This window comes from Hemicordylus capensis, chromosome 6, assembly GCF_027244095.1.
Source record: "Hemicordylus capensis ecotype Gifberg chromosome 6, rHemCap1.1.pri, whole genome shotgun sequence".
In the NCBI taxonomy this organism is placed as follows: domain Eukaryota; kingdom Metazoa; phylum Chordata; class Lepidosauria; order Squamata; family Cordylidae; genus Hemicordylus; species Hemicordylus capensis.
In genome coordinates this window covers 168,535,851-168,557,817 of record NC_069662.1, presented here as the reverse complement: position 1 = coordinate 168,557,817, position 21,967 = coordinate 168,535,851, and the positions used below count along the sequence as shown (strand labels likewise).

Here is a 21,967-nt window from a genome sequence, read left to right as displayed (position 1 = left end):
GTGGTTTTCTTTTTGAAAAGCATCTTCAGGAAATACCAGAGGGGGCCATGAAAACGGGGTCATAGAGGGGAGGTGTGCAGGCTGAGCTGGATAATCCCCTGGGAGCCCGTGCCTGGGAAGTTTAGCACCCACACTTGCCACTGGCACCTGGCCGAGATGGCAACGGCTTTCATGGCGGCGGTGTGTGTGGCCGCTGCTGGGTCCTTCTGAGCTGGGGAGGGGTCCGACCTGAGCAGTATTTTTAGGCTGAAGATTCTTCGTTCAAATGGAGGTTCTTTAGAACAGCAGATGAACCGGTTGGCTGAATTTTTAAAAACCCTTGCCAGGAATTCATTTTAGGAAAGGATTTAATGATATTGTTAGACTAAGTTCTAATTCTGTGCAGTGGTCACTTTAATGGGATGCATTATTCATCCGGAGTGGGATTTTGGTGGGTAGAAGAACAGGCTCGCTTCCTGCATATGATTAGGTCATATTTTGAAGACAGTTTTTGTATTGTCTGGGAGTGATGAAGCCCTAGCTGTGCCATGGAGCTGACTGGGGTGGCCTCATGTTGGGAATCGGCTCCTCCAGCCAAATTTAGGCAGCTGACCCTGGGCTTTAAACAGACCCGAAGCCAGTGGATTATTTGATTAGCTTTAAAAGGCTTTTTAAAAGCAACTTGCCTTTTAAATTGTTTTATTATACCAGGCAGATAATCCTTCTTCTCTTGCATCTTGTATTGATCACCTATTTGTTCTGCTTGATAAAGCTTTGTGGAGAAAAGGGGGGAAAAGAAAAGGGGAAAAACCACTGTAGAAATTATGAGATTCTTGTGCTGGAGATGTCGTTTTCTCCAGCTTTTCTGATACTGTGTTTTTACACTTAAGGATAAAACTGTCTTCACATAGTTCTTTACATTTATTTATTTACATATTTATATACAGTACTGCCCAAAACACACGTCTCCAGGTGGCTTACAGTAAAACAGCACAAATTAAAACAATTTAAAAATTAAAACAAAGTTAAAATGTGAGTGTCTAATTAAATAAAAGCCTGGGTGAACACATGTGTCTTAACAGCCTTTTAAAGAAGGTATCAGAGATGGGAAGGCTCTTATTTGACTGGCTTGTAGGAGTCGCTTGCCCGTTGCCTGTGGTGAACAGTGGCCTCCGAGTAATCTGATAGGGAAGCCGGGCAGTAGCCCTGCCGCCCCCATAGTAGCTCACAGTCATGGGTTTAAGTGTCATAGGTTTGTGCTGGCACAGAACAACAACAAATATTTATATACCGCTTTTCAACAAACAATTTTCCAAAGTGGTTACATAGAGAAATAATAAATCAGAGGGCTCCCTGTCCCCAAAAGGCTCAAAATCTGAAAAGAAATATGACAGACACCAGCAACGGTCATTGGAGGGATGCTGTGCTGGGGGTGGATAGAGCCAGTTGCTCTCCCCTGGCTGCAGGGCTACCCTTACGCTGTGATAGCTGAATAGAGAAGATGAAGACTTAACAATGAATGGGTCTTCTCTTTCCGCCTCTCCCCGATATGACACATTTTAAGATGCCTTGTTATGGCCGAGGGTCAGTCAAGTTCGTCGATGAATGGCTGGATATTTGCTTCTCTTCTTGAGTAAAACACAAGTGTGTGGCTCTTGGGAATCGGGCCCAGCAAACCTGCACAGGCACAGCAGGATAATGTGTCAGGCTAAGGGATTACATCTTTTGTCCTGGGGTGACCCTCTTAGTAGCTTGCCTTGGTGTAATTGATGAATGACCGGATTTGTGGCTTGGATATCTGCACTAAGAGCATTCGTAAATACAGGCTTACTTGCTTTCCCCTCCAACCTAATTTCAAACTCGGGAATTTGCTGCCTATAGATGAATCTACAACGGTTGTGATACGAGCTCCAGGCAAAAGTTCATGTACTAAGCTCTTCTCCATAGGTTGGGTTGGCTCCTGTTCTGATCAGACTAGGGGCTGTATGGGTGTGATTGTTGAATGGAACCTCTCAGATGCCATGAAACAAATCTCTTGGCTTGTATATCACCCTTTTGCATTGAGACATGTCACGGACAGCTTGCCACTTGGATTGTCAATTAAAACTGACCCATAAGCTTGTATTATGTCATTGCTCCGCAGATTTCAAGTATGCAACCATTTGGAAAGAATGTGTAGGTTTTGCAAGCGTTGTGGAATGTCGTTGGTTAACCTTCTTTTGTGAGTCTTACAATGACAGCTTGTGTGCAGCTGAATGCCTCAATCCTGAAGGGAAGAGGGAGTTCCTCTGATATGATAGGAGATAGAAACCCAGTTTAACCTCTAGTAGGATGGAGAAGAGTGTTGGATGTGGAGATGGGAAATGCAGATTCAGTACTGAACCATGAGGTTCACGGGCACTCAGAGAGCAAGCTACTACTGTGTCTCAAATTAGCCGCCTCCACAGGGTTGTGTAAGTGAAATTGTCAAGCATCTCTTATGCATGGGCAGGGTCACCAGAAATGACTTCGTGTGACTTCCCCCCCCCCTTTCAAATTCTTGTTTGGCTCCTATAATCTGAAGCCCTGGGTTGGTGACAAGCCAAGCAAAAGCTCATCAGAAATACTGGCCTCCATTTTATTGCTTTCTGTAAGTATCCCTGAGTATATGAAACACCCTTTAAAAAATCAAGTGCTATATACATGCTATATATACATGTCATTGAGTTGTATTAAAGAGCACGACTCAGCCACTCTTGTATAGCACTGAGACTGATGTTTAACATTGAAATTTCTGCTATCTTGAACACCTGTTTTTTTTAAAAAAAGCATATTTGTGCATTAAAGAGGTCTTGAAAAAAGCTGGTGAATTGTGGAAATGATCTTCATCATCATTATATCTTACATGCCAAGCATTTCAAAATACCCTTTAAAATGGACACTTGCTCACTAAACCCAGCAAATTACAACCCAAATCTGTCTTTAAATTGGGCTGATGTTTCCAAAATAAACGATGCTCATTATTTAGCAGAAGAAAAGAAAATTGCTTGTTGTTTAGCAGAAGGAAAGTGTGTGTTTGGGCACTTGTTGAGCAGCTGGAGAGAATACCATTCAACATGCACATGTCTAACCATATAGATGTGCCTTTTATTGATTTTGATTTGTTTTACCTATACTGCCTCTCCAAAAATAGCTCAGGGCGGTTTACAACAAATAAAAGCAATTAAAATCAATTAATAGTTAAAATCAAAACTAAATCAATTAAACAATTACCAGCATTAAAAATATAAACCATGAATCTAATTAAAAGCCTGGGTGAATAAATGTGTCCTCATCACCTTTTTAAAAGTGGCCAGAGATGGGGAGGCTCTTATCTCAACAGGGAGTGCATTCCAAAGCCCAGGGGCTGCAACACAGAAGGCCCGTTCCCGAGGAGCCGCCAAAGAAGTTGGTGGCAACTGCAGGTGAACTTCTCTAGATGATCTCAACAGGCGGTGTGGCTCATGGTGACGAAGATGTTCTCTTAAATACCCAGGGTCTTAAAGTGAGTCACCGATCCATCTATCCCATTATTTATTTAAAAGCTCACCATATGGTCCCATCTGGGATCTCCACGTATTGTCTGCTCTGAGATCCTGGGCAGAGAGATCTTTTCTATTACTGGGCATCCTTTTAATTGGGGCTGCCAGGGATTGAACCTGGGCCTTATTCATATTCTACTGCAGTATACTGAATTGTGGGCCATCCCCAAAGGCACAGTCCTCTGAGTAGATCAGGAATTGAACTGGTGATTGCCATGGTGCCGTACATCCATGCATCTAGTGGTCTATCGGTCCATCCATCCATCCTACTTATTTATTATTTCTCTGTGTAAACCGCTTTGGAAACTTTGGTTGAAAAACAGTATATAAATATTTGTTGGTGGTGGTGCTGGGTGGCAAGGAGTTTGCCTCGTACCACTGAGGGTGCTGCTCTTGAAGAGGAGAAAAGTGTCCAAAATACAGCTCACAGGCACAAACCTAGTGACAGTGCTGGGCCAGGATGCAGGGCCTTTGTCCTGTGCACAGCAGCACTGGAGGCGGAGAGGAGTCTGCCAGCCGACGCCGTGTGCTTCATCCCAGCTGGGCCGTTCACCCAGCCAAGGGACCCCTGTCGTCCCCGGCTGTAGCTAGGCCAAGGACTGTTCCCACAGGACAGAAACGAGAAGTGGGACTCTTTGCTCTTTTATTGCTAATAAAGAATAACAGAAGCAGCACACAGTCATGGGCATAAAGTCAAGGCACACACTTGAGTCTGAGGTCTTCAGTTGCAAGGCAATAGGAGCAAGGAAGCAAATGGAACAAACATGCCGAAGGCAAGCCTCAGAATAAATAGATTAAAATGCTCCCCCCCGCCCAAGGGCTTGCTAAGTAGCTTTCCAAGTTGACTTCTCTGCTCTAGGTGTTTCCATGTTAGTGACTACTCCGGTCTTTCCCCTTCTGCCCCGATAACACTGTCCAGGCCCCTGATAAACAGCTGCATGAGCACTCCCCCCCCCATTCAAAAGAAGCCAGAAGCCGGTCTCCTCATTCTCTGAGCTTGGCCTTGTTTTGACTAGGAGCGAAGGCCATGTGCAGAGTGCACCACAACAGGTGCTTCTGGTGTCTTGCTCTTCTCAGCAAGAATAGGGCAGTGAATAAAATGGTCTCTCCCGAGTCAAAGTGGCTCTGCTCAGGCCCTTCTGTCAATTCAAAATTGGGCACTCATCAAAAGCTTTGTGCTGCCCATCACCCCACCCGTGTGGTGGCCTGAAGGTTGTGGATGAAGCTTTCTGTTGAAGGACTTAATGGTCACTCTCTGTTTGCATTGAGGAAAAGAAATGATTTAAAAAAACAACTCCTCCTCTGGGCAGTTTGTCTGCAGACGGCAGACTCTTGCTGCATAGCCCACACCTTTTTATTTCTACAGACTGTAGCAGGCTTCCCAAACCTGGCTCCCCAGATGTGGTTGGACTTCAGCTCCCATAATCCACAGCACAATGGCCGCCAAAGGCTATTGTGGGTGGGGATTATGGGAGCTGAAGCAACATCTGGGGACCCAGGTTTGGGAACCCTTAGACTGGAGGAACTTGACTGGTATGCCTAGCTTCATACTGTCAGATCACTGGTCCGTCCAGCTCAGAACTAACTGGCCGTGGTTCTCCAAAGTTTCAGACAAGTGTCTTTCCTAGAACTACGGCACCTGTTTACCAGCCCCGCCTCCCACCCCATGTTTCTTATGAGATCATTGACCAAGTCATTTACATACTACGTAAGAAGCCTCTCTCCTACTGGTACTTGAGGAGGAGAGCTGGTCTTGTGGTAGCAAGCATGCATTGTCCCCCTTGCTAAGCAGGGTCTGCCTTGGTTGCATTTGAATGGGAGACCACAATGTGAGCACTGGAAGATATTCTCCTTAGGGGAGGGGGCTGCTCTGGGAAGAGCACCTGCTTGCATGCAGAAGGTTCCAAGTTCCCTCTCTGGCAGCATCTCCAAGTTGGGCAGAGAGAGGCTCCTGCCTGCAACCTTAGAGAAGCCGCTGCTGATCTGTGTAGACCATACTGAGCGAGATGGACCAAGGGTCTGACTCGGTATATGGCAGCTCCCTGTGTTCCTACTCCTCTGTGACTGGTATTTAGAGGCATCTTGCCTCTGAGGCTGGAGGTGGTCTATAGCCCTCAGACTATATGAATCAAGAAGACTATCTCCATGCTTCATTTCAGATCTATGCTACTTTGCGTGGTGTTCGCATGCAAACACTCCCTTGTTACCTCAAGGGAGTGTGGAGTTGCAGCATTTTAAGATGAACTAATTAAGAAGATCCTTCAGGTTGATCTTGGGAGGTTGGATAGGATATGTGGGGGAGGTGCATGCTGCTTCAGTATTTTTGTTCACAGGCCTGAGCTGTGGACGTGGTTGCTCTGAAGGAAACCAGGGTGGACGCTGGGACACGGCTGTGAGGCGGCCCTGGTTTCCCACTTCCTGCCAGGAGTTTTGTGGTCGTGTTTGACATACTAGATGCCCAAAGTCTGCCTCCCTCTCAGATGGGATTAGGTAGGAACTCGTATGTGGGTGTGCTATCCCACAGTTGTCCATTACTGGAATTCTCGCATCATCTTCTGCATTTGATATTGACGGTTGCTGGAGAAGAGGCAGCTGGCCAGGTAAATGAAAGGCTTGACGCCGTGTGGCCGGTTGTAAAACTTGGGAGTAGCACTTGTGCCCAGGCGTCACTTATCACTTGCTCGTTTGCTGGTGTGCGTATGAAGTCCTGTGCTCTTGAAGGGGAAATCCCAGAGTTGAAATGTAAGTTACCACTTAGTAGGCCGTGAATGCCCCAGCAGTGCCATTGTGTGCCTGCCTTTTCCAGCAACATGTCCGGACGCTGAGTTGTAGTCTGCTTTTTCTCCCGCCAGGCGTCCTTGAGAAACCAGCAAACCCAAAACCTTTGCCTGCCAGTTGCCCCAGGCCACCTTTCAGGTAGTGCCACAATATGTGGGGCTACTGAGGCAGGGATGCCACAGTCTCAAGGTGGGCGATGAAACATGTGCTTAACAAAGGCACCGTCTGCACGCTCAGAAGCACTCTGCTTAGGGCCATTTTGAAAGCAAGTCTGTGCCGGTTCAGAGGCCCTCAGCCAGGGTGCGTGTGTGCACTCACACATTTTTTGGATGTCCGCTCAGTTAATTTTAGATCCCGCTCAGGTTGAATCGGGAAGGCTCCATTCTGAACGTAGGTGCGCACACACTGCCTGGATACTGCTGCTCAGAACAAAACTCATTCTTCACACAGATAAAAAACATTAGAGAGAACATTGTCCTCAGCCCTGGGTCTGTAAACAGAAGGTGTTGCATGTCAGGAGGGCTCAGGAACTGTAACAACCACTGATCTAGCTGCACAGAGAGGCCTGCAAAGATCTTGGTGCTCTGGTCCTGAATTCCAAGCCTTCTAGTGGGTCCTGAATTCCAAGCCTTCTAGTGGGTGAGCTTTTGTAACTAGTTTAACTCTCTCTTGGTTGGCATTCTACTAAATTAATGCTTTGAATGTCTCAAAAATTATTTGATCAGCTATTGACCAAGCGTGTGACTTTTGGGGGCCGGTCAAATGGATGCAGGCTTTTGAATAATAATAATAATGTATTTTCCTGAGCACTAAAAAGTGCCCCAATAGAATTCCGTTGAAATAGTTTACTGAGAAGTTCCTTCAGTTTTTTCGTGGAAAATACTAATGCTTCATAAGGAACTGAAGACTGGCCCTTTGTTTTCTGTTCCACTTCTAGATTCACGGATTTAAGTTACCTGATGCAGCCATGAAATGTGTATCTGCTGCCCTGGCTCTTGGGTGGTTTTACACTTTTTGTGTTGCTTGTCCGTTCTACTTCAGATGAAGCAAGTGCGTGGTGACTGACTGATGCCACTGCCAAGACAAGTAGTAGACCAGCATCCCACTGACTGAAAAGAAACTTAACACCGTTTTGATGATTACTGTGAATGAATGTTCAAGAATGCACAAGTGGGTGTGTACAGCCTTTTTTGGTGCATGACAGCGCAGTCTTCTAACAATGTTATGTAGGAACACAGAAAGCTGCCATATACTGAGTCAGACCATTGGTCCGTCTAGCTCAGTATTGTCTACACAGACTGGCAATGGCTTCTCCAGGGCTGCAGGCAGGAGTCTCTCTCAGCCCTTTCTGCCAGGAAAGGAACTTGGAATCCTCTGCAGGCAAGCATACATATACTCTTCCCAGAGCGGCCCCATCCCCTAAGGAGAATATCTTCCAGTACTCACACATGCAGTCTCCAGTTCAAATTAGCATATGAACAGCCGTGCTGGATCAGGCCCAAGGCCCATCTAGTCCAGCATCCTATTTCACAGTGGCCCACCAGATGCTGCTGGAAGCGTGCCTTCTCTCCTGCTGTTACTCCCCAGCAACTGGTAGTCAGAGACATCCTGCTGCCTCTGAGGTGGCCTATAGCCCTCCGACAAGTAGCCGTTGATAGACCTCTCCTCCATGAAGTTATCCAAACCCCTCTTCAAGCCATCCAGGTTGTTGGCTGCCACCACATCTTGTGGCAGATAATTCCACAAGTTGATTATGCGTTGTGTCAAAAAATACTTCCATTTGCTGGTCCAAAATTTCTTGGCAATCGATTTCATGGGATGACCCCTGGTTCTAGTGTTATGTGAGAGGGAGAAAAACTTCTCTCTATCCACTTTTTCTTCGGTATGGGGAAGTCATTCTCAAACACTGGGTTATCAGCCACTGCATGCTCCAAGACAGGGCCAATTAAAATTGAGCAGGTGAGTTCTTGTAGATAGGATAGCTGTTACTCAAGCCCCATTTCTGGTCTTGTCTTTCTCTTGATTGCCAGCACTTGTAAAAAGCTCTTGTTCAAAGCGTGGTTATTCTCTTAGTTTTCAGGCTAGTTCTATACTCCCCCCCCCCCGAACTCTTTCTCTGTGTGCAAGGGGGGAAGGGAGTTGTCCATTTTCGAAAGCTCAGATCCCATCAGCGTATATGTGAAGTTGGGGGTTTTCATCTCAGTGTTTCACTTTACACTTGCCAGCACTGAACCACATTTGCCATTTTGTCACCCATTCACCCAGTTTGGGGAGATCCTTTTGGAGCTCCTCACAATCTGTTTTGGATTTCACTGCCCTAAATAGTCTGGTGTCATCTGCAAATTTGTCTACCTCACTGTTTACGCCTACTTCTAGATCATTTATGAATAAACTAAAAAGCACCGGTCCCAGTACAGATCCCTGGGGGCTCCATTTCTAACTTCCCTCAATTGTGAAAATTCTCCATTTATACCTACCCTCTGTTTCCTGTCCTTCAACCAGTTAGCAATCCACACATGTACGTGTCCCCTTATCCCATGACTGCTATTTTTCCCCCAAGAGGCTTTTTAAATTCAAATTTTATTTAGTTATCATTTATTTGATGAGGAACTTGGTTGGAAGCTTTTTGGAAGTCCAAGTATATTATGTCAGCTAGATCACCTTTATCAATACACCTGTTGACACTCTCAAAGAACTCCAAATGTTAGTGAGGCAAAACTTACCTTTGCAGAAGCCATGCTGGTTCTCCCCCAGCAGGGCCTGTTCTTCTATGTGCTTTACAATTTTATCTTTGATGGTTTCCATCAGTGGTTTCCATCAATTTGCCTGGAACAGACACTAAGCTATCCAGCCTATAATATAATATCTCAGATCACCCCTGGATCCCTTTTTGAAAAATCGGTTTTACATTTTGCTACTTTCCAGTCCTCTGATTCAGAGGCTGATTGTAGGGATAAGTTATATTTTTGTTAGTGGATCAGCAGTTTCACATTTGAGTTCTTTAAAGACTCTTGGCTAGATGCCGTCTGGCCCTGGTGATTTGCTAGTTTTTAATTTTTCTAGATAGTTTAGAACATCATCTCTTGTTGCTTCTGTCTGACTCAGTTCTTTAGCCTCTGTCCCTGAAAAGCCTGGTTCAGGAAGAGGTATATGCCACGAAGATAGATGCAAATAACTCATGTAGTTTCTCTGCAACCTCCATATCCTCCTTAATAATCTCTTTCACTCCCTCATTGTCTAATGGTCCAACTGCCTCAGTGGCAACTCTTGTAAGAGTTCGTGGGCAAGGGGTGGGGGAGAGGGAAGCGACGGTGGCGGGGAACATTAGGCCAATGGATAGGTCACAGATGGGCACTTCTCCGCTAAACTCCACACAAAACTCCAGTGCCCTGTTTGTTATCCCTGTTTGTTAAGCTCTTGGGCCTTCACCCCTTATGTAGAGAGTAGGTTTCAAACTGAGACACAGGAATGTGGCCCCTCCCACCAGGTGTGACTCACTACAGCCCTAGCTGACTCCTCCCTCTGTCCCCCTTCAGGCAGGGAGAAACAACCACTAAATGCCACAGAGCCCCCAATGCTAGCCCTGGCAAGAAACAAACACAGACAGACACACTGGGACTTTTTCCTTAAAGAGAAACCAGCCCCTCTAAATCTCCCCACCTCCTATTAGTTAGTTTGAAGGAAAAAGGCTTGGTGTTTTGTTTAGAAAAGCTTACTGCCTGAATCTGCTTCTGCTCTTCTCAGGCTTCGAACTGAGAATGCAAACCAGGGTGGACCCTGCTGAGAAAAGAGGGCAATTCATGCTTGCCACTTACTGCCCAGTTCTGCTGAATTACGCATTTTTTAAAACAGGAAAATCAAACTCATGGTGCATTTCCCTTATCCCTTTTCGTTTAGTTCTCATTCTTGACATCTGATCTCACTGCTTGGGAGGCCTTCTGTATTTCTGTCATGCTAAACTATCTTCATGCTTTGGGAGAAGAACTCCGCTTGCACCCCTGCCTGCCCCTCCCCGCCGCCTGCACCGATGTGCACTGACTTCTGTAATACCACTTGGCAGATGGTACGTCTCGATTAGATCAAATTAGTTCTATTTATGCTGTAGCCCGAACACGAGACATTCTGCTGTGGAACCTGATGGCCCGCGATCGTGTGCATCAGATGGGCCTGGTCTCTGTGCCAGCTTCTGTAGGATGCTCTAACTGCTCTTCCTCCCGGACTCCTACCCGGAGCCCTGTCTGCCTGCCGAACTTTGGATCTGAAGCCCCGATCGTTTTGCTTCCTCTCAGCCCAAGAGGTTCCAATAGAAAATGTCTATTTTCGTAGCGGAATATGCTGACCGAGGAACTTTTAACTTCCTAAATGAAAAGTTTCATAGCTTTGTAATCTTGTCTGTTTGAAGTACTGAAGAAGTCATATGAAATGTTTGGATGGAGTGGGACACTGGGGCATTTTCACTTCCATATAATCATTGCGTGTGGTGGAAGGTGCTTTTCCCCATGTCAAATTGATGATGTTTTTCGCTTTCCCACTTCTGCGATAGTTTTCTTAAATTGTTATCAAGTAGTCATAATGGTTTGAGTTTACCTTCCCCTAAAAATGCACCCTAGATGCTCAATCAGCTTTGGGTGCCCTTTTCATTTGAATGATCCACTGAAATTAAGTGTTCCCTCGATGCAAACTGTTTTTTTGCAAAGTTAGCAACTTTTCAACTCCTAGAACATCAATCCACGGTTTCTCACACTTGGATCCCCAGATGTTGTTGGACTACAACTCCCATCATCTCCAGCCACAATGGTAGGAAAAAAAAGAGGGTGACGACTGAGGGGAGACATGATAGAGGTCTATAAAATTCTGCATGCTGTGGACAGAGTTAATTTTTTCTCCCTCTCTCACAACACTAGAACCAGGGGTCATCCCATGAAACTGAAGGCCAGGAATTTTAGGACGAACAGAAGGAAATACTTTTTCACACAGTGCATAATCAATCTATGGAATTCTCTGCCACGGGACATGGTGATGGCTTCAAAAGGGGCTTAGACACATTCAGGGAGGACAGGTCTATCAGTGGCTACTAGTCTGGTGGTTATAGGCCACCTCCAGCTTCAGAGGCACGATGCCTCTGAATGCTAGTTGTAGGGGAGTAACAGCAGGAGAAATGGCATGCCCTCAACTCCTGCCTGTGAGCTTCCCAGAGGCATCTGGTGGGCCTGATCCAGCAGGGCAGTTCTTGTGTTCTTATGTGGCTGGAGATTTTGGGAGTGGTAGTCCAGCAATATCTGGAGACCCAGGTTGGAGAACCGCTGTCCTTTGGTAATGATGGCGGACCAGAAATTCCTGGCTAGATGAGAAAATGGCTTTCAGTTGCTGATCAGGGTGAAGTCAATAGGGAGAGCAGATGCTTCTCAATGATAACCTTCCTTTTAAAAACAATATTCCTTGAAGGCTGACGTTTCCAGCTGTTTGTTTTATTGCAGGTAGGAAGGTCCTGACTGCTGTGAAGCCCAATTAGCTAAGCTAGTAAAAGGGGTTTTGTCTCCTCCTCTGTTTCCTCCTTATTGAAAAAGAGAAGCAAAAATAAAATTTGAATAACAAGAAAACAGCTGTTGGGATGGAGCCGTAACTCAGTGGCCGAACTTCTGCCTTGCTTGCAGGAAGGTCCCAGGTTCCATCCTTGGCATGTCTGAGTTGGGCTGAGAGAGACTCCTTTTTGAAGCCCTGGACAGCGGAGACAGTACTGAGCGAAATGGTCCAAAGGTCCAGCTTCCTGTGCTCCTAAATTCTAAGTTGTGCCAATGGCAGTGGGGAGTGGGGGGCACTTAAAGGTAAGGTAAAGTAGTGTACTGGAGGGGCGGGGTAGAAATACTTTCAATAAATAATAGTGTGCCATCGAGTCAGTCAACACCTGGCGACACAGAGTCCTATGGGTTGTCTTCGGTGGAATACCGGAGGGGTTGACCATGACCATCTCCCGTGCAGTATGAGATGATGCCTTTCAGCATCTTCCTATATCACTGCTGCCCAATATAGGTGCTTCCTATATTCCGGGAAACATACCTGTGGGGATTTGAACTGGCAGCCTCATGCTTGTTAGGCAAATCATTTCCCCGCTGTGCCATTAGGTGGTGCTTAGCCTGATGGAAAACTGGCTTGCCTGAGACCTCTTGTGCATCCATAGCTAAGGTGAGGAATATATATGAAGTTAGGAATATTAGGTAGCTGCCATATACTGAGTCAGACCATTGGTCTATCAAGCTCAGGATTGTCTACACAGACTGGCAGCGGCTCCTCCAAGGTTGCAGGCAGGAGTCTCTCTCAGCCCTCTCTTGGAGATGCTGCCAGGGAGGGAGCTTGGAACTTTCTGTGTGCAGGTGCTCTTACCATCCGCTAAGTGGAATCTCTTACAGTGCTCACACATGTAGTCTCCCATTCATGTGACCCACCAGGGCAGTCCCTGCTTTGCAAAGGGGACAAGTTGTGCTTGCCTACCACAAGACCAGCTCTCATGGCTTCAGGGCTCAGACTTGATCACTCTGCTATACCAGTTGCCTTGGGGGAACACATCAGCCATTGTGGGCAACCATCTCTTCCCTGCTGCCTGTCACTTTAGAAGACACTCTGCTGGGGGCCCCAATTTCTATAAAAACCGTTTTCTGCTTGCGGTGAGCTGAATTTACCTGACACCAAAACTAGGGATTTTTCAAGTTATTTGACGTTGGAAATCGGGGCGGGTGGTTGGGGGGGTCGCCTTTGAATTCAGAGGCCTCTTCCGTTAACCTCTCTTTTTAAGGAGCTCATCGTAAATTCAGAGTCGTCTAATACGGCAGACACATTTGCTTCTGCAAAGCAAATGGCGGTTCCTGCTTGAGGCAAGCTAATTCTAACCAAACAAGTAGTATATATCGTGTTGGGCAAACTTGACCCACAGGCTGTTATTGAACTGCAACTCCCATCATTCCCGGTGGCAATAAATTGTGACTGGGAATGATGGGAGTTGTAGTTCAACCACAGCGGGAGGGTCAAATTTGCCCAGCCCTTACTTCTATGCCACTTTAAAAAATGTTCTCAGAGTGGTTTACATCAGGGTGTGTGTGTGAATGTGAATGAATGGGTGAGCGAGAGAGATCATTCCCTGTCCCTCACTCAAGGGGTTTGCACTTGTAAGAGATACAAAAGCTAGATGCCAGCAACAGTCACATACATACAGCACTGGAACATAGGAAACTGCCCTCTACTGAGTCAGACCCTTGGTCCATCTAGCTCAGTATTGCCTACCCAGACTGGCAGCAGCTTCTCCAAGGTTGCAGGCAGGAGTTTCTCTCAGCCCTATCTAGACATGCTGTCAGGGAGGGAACCTGGAACCTTCTGCATGCATGCATTCATGCATGCAGATGCTCTTCCCAGAGCGGCCCCTCAGGTGAATATCTGACAGTGCTCACACGTGTAGTCCCCCATTCAAACGCAAACCAGGGTGGACCTTGCTTAGCAACCATTCATTCTTGCTACCAGAAGCTCAGCTTTCTTCCACACTTCTGCTGGACTCTAGTGGAGTTGCAGCATCTTTGCAGAGTGCTGGCTGTTAGTTTGGTACCCCCCCCCGCCGGCAAACTTGGAGTTGGAACAATAGATCTCTCTTCTCCCCCGCATGGATTTGCCCTTGTGTCAAACATGCTGCTGCATAGAAGGAGGCTGGTACGTTGCCAGAATTTTAGAGCCGCGTTGCGTCTGTTGTAGGTGACGCCCGAGAGCGGCATCTGTTTGGGGTGTCAGAAATCCTTTCCCCGCTACTGCTTCCTTCTCGGTGCCTTCTAAGGCTAGAAAATGGAGTCCGCTTCCTGAGCGGAGGCCTTGCTGCTGCTAACAAAAAGCTTTTTGATGGAGTCGGCTGTTCAGGGTGATCTCATCTCGGTGACCAATCTGAGCGATGTGCAATGCTCCAGCTATTTGCTAAAACAAAACCCGGCTGAGCCGCCTGACCACAGAGAAGGCAGCCTTCTGGAGCAGAAGCCGAGGGCCTCCTTGTGGGACGCCAAGGCCAGCAGTGGGGCAGCACATTCCCGCAGGGTGGGGAGACTGGTGCCTGTGCAAACAGGATCTCACCCTTTGAAGGGTCAGATGGCTCCCCGGGGGAACTCTGGGCTTTCCTGACCCGTTGAGAGCGCAGTCTAGGATTTCCGGGAGCTGTAATTGCCGAAGTGGGTAATGTGCTGAAATTGATGTTCCTTGAACAGTTTGGGACTCGGCCGAGTTTGGAAACTTGTCCCGTTGGTTTTTTTTCTGTAATGGGAAAAGTGGGGTCAGGAGGACTCCTGGGAGGAAGAGGTGGAAGAGCTGAGTGATGGTGGAGGAGGGCTGGTCTTGTGGTTGCAAGCATGAGTTGTCCTCTTTGCTAAGCAGGGTCCACCCTGGTTTGCATCTGAATGGGAGACTACATGTGTGAGCACTGTGAGATCTTCCCCTTCAGGGATGGGGCTGCTCTTATCTGGGAAGAGCATCTGCAGGCTTGCATGCGGAAGGTTCCAAGTTCCCTCTTTGGCAGGGCTGAGAGAGACTCCTGCTTTTAACCTGGGGGAAGCCGCTGCCAGTCTGTGTAGACAATACTGGGCTAGACAGACCAGTGGTCTGACTCAGTATATGGTAGCTTCTTAGGTTCCTAAGGGGGTGGCTGCATCTCAGTGGGTGCTGTCATGATGATGTCTTTACTCCTACAATCCCCATTATGAATGCTCTTGTTCTGCTTAAACCTGGAGCCCAACAACACAGGGCCAAGCTGCATAATGGTTCCCTGGCCCTGGGGCATTCCTTTTACCAAAGAAAAACACCTGCAAGGGGCCCGATGGATGCTGCAGTGTTTCTGTTTAGTTCTATCCTGCGCTTTCTCCACGGGAGCTCAGAACAGCCTGCCTGGTTAGGTTTCTCCTTGCAACAGCTCTGTGAGGTCGGGTAGTCCCCCCTTCTGCCGCGTTGGACTTCAGGAATGCTTCCATTGAGATGGAGATCTCAGTGAGATCTCACTGTACTGGATCATCTGTCTCCCATTCTGCTCAGCCTAAACGGCAGTAGCTCTGGTATCGCTCACGTAAACTTGGCCATGTTGGGAAAATCCCCTAATGTTTTAGTCCACCAACAAAGGTTTGAGCACAATGTGAACACATGTGCCTCGTGGGGACCCTGAAGCCGCGTCTATATCGAAGAGGTTTAAATTCTCTCAGGAACCAAATTATGGCTTTAGAGGCTGAATCTCAATGAACACCCCCCACCCCCACCCCCCCATGTCTTTCTGTCTCTGTCTTGGAACCTTCTTGGTGTTTTGTTTTTTTTAAAACCAAGATGACAATTTCTTGGTAGACATTTTAGCCCATTTTGCTTGCTCCGTCTTCCCGCTGAAGGAAAACCAGGTCACTCAGTTAACTGATTATGTCAAATGCTGCTTGGATATTGAGGGCTCTTGAAAAGGCATCTTAAAGGCAGAGAACTGTGGCTCAGGAATGCCAGTGACCCCAGTACTCTAAAACTTGGGAATAGAACCAAATATCCTGGGTGAGCTTTTGAGTTAAAGGAAAAGAACTTTGGCTCTCACTCTGCATAACCTCCCCTTAAACTTGCTGATTGGATTTTGTGTTTGCTTGTTTGGATTTTGGATTCACTTGGTTGGATTCTGTATTCCTCTGCTGCAGCACATCTGCTGCTCCCGCCTCTTGCAGAAGCTTCCAAGTTCCTTCCCTGGCAGCATCTCCAAGATAGGACAAGATTTTTTTATTGAACCAACAAACTGCCAAAGCATACAGTACGTTGCCAAAGCACAATTATATACAAAGTGGTTGTTTGTACATGATATATCTACAAAGATTTAAACACAATGATTTGGAAACCCACAAGGTTATGAAGTACCGTATATGCAGGTAGTACTGTAACTCGGGGGTGGGGGATTTCAAGGCACATCAGGTAATCCGGGGGGTTACTTCCGACGTCCATTTCCACAATTTGTCCCATTGCTGTTTAGAAGAGATACTCTTGTCTTTTTGCACATAACCATACAAACTTTTCCCGAAGAGATTTACTGTCTCATCTGCGTGAGCTGAGAGAGATTCCTGCCTGCACCCTTGGAGAAGCTGCTGCCAGTCTGGGTAGACAACACTGAGCTAGATGGACCAAGGGTCTGGCTCAGTATATGGCAGCTTCCAATGTCCGTATGCCTTAGCTCAGGGTTTCTTATCCTTGGGTCCCCAGATGTTGTTGGACTTCAACTCCCATCATCCTCAGCCACAAAGGCCATGTCTGGGGATGATGGGAGTTGTAGTGCAACAACATCTGGGGGCCCACGGTTAAGAAGCCCTGCCCTAGTATAAGAAGCCAAAGCAGTTCTTGGAATCTTAGCTGTTCTCTCTTGGTTCATATAGTAACCATGCACAACAGGTGAGTTACTGCAAAGAGAATTCAACAAATAAAATCCAGTAGGCAAGAAAACCTTCTGTAAAACTGTTGTGTGTTAAGATGGGTTCCTGTTCTTTGCCTTGGGCCCTAAAGAGAGAAAGTTCTTGTCAGGTATTCACTGACAGATGAAGACCTTCAGGTGACTGTAAGAGGCTTCAATCTGGCTGGTCCATGAGTGAGAGCTTGGTTTCCTCCAGGTCTTTCTGAGCAAGCCGTGGTGATTTTCACGTGTCCAGTTACCCTAGCGGAGAAACAAAAGCCGTGAAGCTCGAAACCCGAGGAGGTGAAGGTAATGCAGAGCTTAGTGGGCAGCCTGCTCCCTAGTTCAGGGGCTGCTGCTCTCATGTGGGTTCAGGTTCCACCTGGAGGAGGCTGCAGTACGAGAAAAGCATCCTACAAGAGCTGAGCTGGTTGGCATCTTGAGAGTGTGGCTGCTTTTCTTGAAACCATTCAGTTTGAAATGACACTTTCAGGTGTCTGAATTTCCAGGAAGATCCAGTATTATATTTCCTCTGTATTCGTATTTTGTGCCAATATAAGATACTACTATTTAGTGGAATTAATGCTGGGTTTTGCATCTTATACTCTTTCCTGCATCTAGGCTATCTATTCTTTCTTTCCTTATTCTGTTGAAATATAATTGGCACTTGGATGTCTTCATTCTCTTGCTTCCACTTACCTTTCTTCCTCTCCTTGCTTTCTTTGCTCCTCTGGCACTTTTGTTCTCTGTCAGCTCAGCTTTACAGCCTTCATTCCCTTGGAACTCCTTGCCTCTTTCCATGGGCGCACTTAAATGCCTAACACCACCTCGCCCCTTCTCTCCAACATTGAACTGATCTTGTCCATCTTTTTCCTTTCCTCCCTTTTGCACCCACGTTGAGCCTTGGATTGTAAGCCTCAAGGCAGGGCTGGTATTTGAACCTAGTGTTAGCAGGCAATTGACAGATTCAGAATAATTGGTGAAGCGTCTTTCTTGAAGCCTTTGGGAGAACCCTTAGTCCTTGCCCCTGACTAAAACAAAACCTATACTGTACTGGAGTATCTGCATTTGCTCAAATTCCTCCCCTGTCCCAATTGAGATTGTAAGCGGCTTGGGGCAAAGATGGTTTTTGTTACTTTGTGAAGCACTTGATGATGATGTTGCTGTATAAATGTGTGGTAGTAAGGACACAGAACACACATGCAACCAAAGTTAGAAAATAACTGACATTTCTAAGGTAAGGTTGTGCCGTCGAGTCGGTGCCAACTCCTGGTGCCCACAGAGCCATGTGGTTTTCTTGGCAGAATACAGGAGGGGTTGACCATGGCCATCTCCCGGGCAGTATGAGATGATGCCTTTCAGCACCTTCCTATATCGCTGCTGCCCGATATAGGTGTTTTCCATACTAGCGAGGATTCGAACCGGCAACCTCTTGCTGCCTAAGCAAGTTACTTCCCCGCTGCGCCATTAGGTGCCTAACTTACATTTCTAGGTATTTCTTGTTTCAGCCTTTTACTCTTGGCCAGAGAAGCATATACATTTATATTAGGAGTGTGTCAGTGATAACTTTGGCGCCAGAGTGGTTCAGTACCCTTGGCTTTGTTCTCTGTGCTCTTAAGGGCTGCTGCTGGTGTTTCTAAGACAGAGAATCCTACCTGGTCCAGAAACCCAGTGCATCTGAGAAAAATGTGGAGCTTTATGAGCAAGAGGGTGGCAAGAGACGAGGCTTGGCAGCTACATTGCAGCGAACCTGCACTGCTGGTTTCCATCAAGACCCTGCTTTTATCCAAATAGATTGGATGAAACACCTATTCTTCTTCCATCCAAAACAACTGGAGAAGCAAAGTGTTGGACAGGCCTCACTGCAAATATTCCATTGTGCAGTGTGTGTCCTCCTGGTAGAATGTGTGTAGGTGAGCAGAGTTACTGTATCGCAAACAAACTTCCAAGGAAACAGGATGCCAGGTAAAAGGTTGAAGCTGAGGGTTCTCAAACTTGGGTCCCCAGATGTTGTTGGACTTCAACTGCCATAAGCCTTCAGCCATTGTGGCTGGGGATTATGGGAGTTGAAGTCCAACATCTGGGGACCCAAGTTTGAGAACCCCTGGATTAAACCATAGTCTTCCCTCTGCTCAGTCAGTGATTTATTGGATCTTGCTTTGGAGATGATTCTGCCTAGATGGTCCAAATTCTCTCAATAGACAGTCCTGGCCAGAAACGGAAGCGCTATGCGTGTGGCACCCTCAGATTTCCATGTTACATGTGGGAGGCGAATATTAGGCTGTGCTGTATTATGACCTCTACGCTTAAACGTTAAATGCGTTTTGAATGCTTGTTTAGAAGCCCTTGCTCTGTTCATTTGCGGTGAGAGTCTGGTCTGAATGGTAATAGGCCGCCTGCACAGCCTCATGGCTTTCTATTTTGGGCCTTGGGTTGGGTTACAGCAAAGCCTTGTGGTGCAATGGCCCTCTCAGTCAGTCCTGTGTGGAGTGAGAGGGCTTGGATGACTTCAGTCTCCTTGACACGATACAGTGAGGGTGGGTCTCCTGCAGCATTAACTGTTAGGGTTCGGTTGCAGGCTTCTGAATCACAACTCTTCTGTAGAAGTTTAAATAGAAAGATGGCCCCATGCCAGATTCTGGAACCATGAGCTGCTGATCCGGCAGGGTAACAAACCAAATTACGGTTAGCTGGCCCTAAGCAAGATCGTGGAAAGGTGTCTTTAACTTCGCTCTGTTTTGGGGCCTAAGCATTTGCACTTCCCACCTGTTTTAATTAAACAATGTTCTGCCTAGGATGTTCTTGAAATAGCTGGACTGCCTAGCCTTACACTATTATTAGGAGAGTGATTACCCCAGTTTTACCTCAGGACTCTGATCTCTCTGAGTAATAAAGAAGGGATCAGTGGTGGCAGCTGAGTCCCAGATTTAGGGACTTACCGAGATGGTTTCCCCTAATTCTTGGTCACTGCAGAGTAATTAGCCACACACAGGTCTGAGTGGGAGGATGGAGAGAGATCCATGGAGATCGGCCTTCATTGGTGAAGCTTTCTCCTTGATAGTCAGAGTGATGGCCAAGGGGAAGCTTGGGAACGGGATTGAGATGTAGGGAAGGGTCCAGAGGGCCCCCCACCCACCCACCCAGCAGATAGATGAGGCTAGGAAAGCCCTTGCTGGAGAGATGGGTTTTAGCTGGAGGACCTGCTGGGCACAGAGGGAAGTGGTGGGGACTGGAACAGCAGGGGAGATGGCACAGGTTGTCTGGAAGGCAGGAAATAGGGAGGGAATCCCTGCAACTCTGTAGAACTGCAGTGCAGTCCTGTGCATTCTTGTTTGGAGGCAGGTCTTGCTGGGTTCAGTGCTTTGAGGTTAGTTGCCCTCCATAGCTTTTGAAGTAAAGAATTAAACCTGCAAAGATCTTTAACAGAGTTTTCTTAAAACCTTTGGACACCCAAAACGTGTGTGTGTGTGCGCGCATCCCTGGATTTCCAAAGAAGGAAGGGCATATGGTCCTAGTTGGCAAGAGTGGGCCCTGAGTTTCTGCAGCGATCTCTGCAGAGCCTCTTTTTAGCTCTGTGGTTGATGAGGAGGTGAGTACGTGTGTCCTCCTGGTCACTGACCGGAATAAAGATCGTACTGACGGTACATGTGCACATGAGCACTCTTTCCAGCTAACGGAATCTCAGATCTCTAGCACAGAAAATGTTTTGTGTGTAGTTACACCTCTTGTGTAGGGTGGTTGTGTACAATCATTAACCATGGAAGAATGACGGAGCTGCCCAAACTGATGCTTAGAAAGCTGTGCCCAAGAATTGTATAAGCGTTCCTCAAAGTCGAAAGTCCAGGCTGGGTGGGGGTTTGTGTAATGGGTTGGACTAGGTCAGGCTCTTTCCTTTGTAGCGGCCGTCTTGACTTGAAACCTTTGGCATTCTGCTGCCCTTGCCTTGCAGTGTCACCCTCTTTTAGCATAGAAGGGAATTAGAAATCTTATCTTCTTCAACCTACCAGTTTAGGTAGGTCACAATACAGTATTCTTTCCTCATGTAGATCATTGGTCCAGTGTTATCCAAGGTTGACGATGCTTGGAAAATGTTCTGTGAAAGTTTGCAACTTGCATCCCAGTCCTAACAATGTTTAGAAATTCAGTGCTGCTCATCTCCGTTGAGCTTACTCCAGGTAGACACGCTCAAGATTGCAACTGCCTTGTTAGAAATGGCAATGTTCACTTAGCCCTTCATTCTCTACTGTTAGCAAAATCGACAACTGCCTTAAATAGCTTATTCGGTTCATGATGAATCTTTTTCTGTAAGCATCTAGGGATGTTTCTTGTGTTGGCGGTCTTCATTTGAACATGAAGATTCATGGCCAGGATGTGTTGTAAGTCCACATTCATGGACACAAACTCCCCCTGCACAAGATGACAGAGATGACAAATGAGGAGACAATAGAAATAGAAGAGAACTTTCGTTGGATGAGTAGAAGCCATGCGCTGAAGGCACAGTAGTTTTCTGAATTTAAACCAATTGAACTGATGTGCTCCAAAAAAAGAAGCTTGGGAGTTGTAGTTCTTTGTGTCTGTCTGAAACCCCTCTGCCCCTTTCCTCCAAAAATACTCACAGATGGCACATGTGGACCAGTGTTGGACTAGGACTGGGCAGCCCTGAGTTCCGATCCCTATTCAGCCATGAAACCCACTAGAAGACTCTGGGCCAGTCTCTTCTCTCTCAACCTATCCAACCTCACAGGGTGGTTGTGAAGATAAACAAGCGTGTACCCTTCTCTGGGCTCCTTATAGGAAGAGCAGGATATAAATGCATAAATAAATATATTGAATTTTTAAAAACACACAAATAAAAATGTTGTCTTGTTTCTCGAGTTCGCTTGTGAAGGCTCTGCCAAGGAGGAGTTTGCAACTCTTCATAATGCTAATGCAAATCCCTTGACATAACACAGTCTGTTCCCTTGGGAGACTAATCCATGTTCTCCCCCCAACTGTCTCACTACCATCCCTCTTCCTGCTGTAGTATATTTGGTGAAAACAAGATGGATTAGGAGACTTTGCAGGAAATTTTTCATTTAGTGCTTCCATCTGGGGAATTCTGAGTAGTACTTTTAAAGAAAATCTCTTTGCAAGGGCAGTGTGACTTCTGTGGAAAGTATATTGTTAGATTAAATGGGATAATTTGAAAAATTGGCAGGCGCTTTCCTGCCCCAAGCAAAGGAGCTTTGAGGCATAC

The 21,967-nt window shown here is 46.6% G+C and overlaps 1 protein-coding gene across 18 annotated transcripts in view; it reads left to right on the top strand.

Moving 5' to 3' along the window:
* The window catches only part of MAP4 (microtubule associated protein 4), a 242,992-nt gene that overhangs the window by 17,024 nt on the left and 204,001 nt on the right, over window positions 1–21,967 (top strand). The window contains exon 1 of one of the 18 annotated variants that reach the window (XM_053263529.1): window positions 12,078–12,142. The exons of the other annotated variants lie outside the window; for them this stretch is intronic. The gene's annotated coding sequence lies outside the window, so the exon portion shown is untranslated. Of the gene's footprint in view, window positions 1–12,077; window positions 12,143–21,967 lie in introns of those variants that run through there. 18 annotated transcript variants of the gene reach the window in all.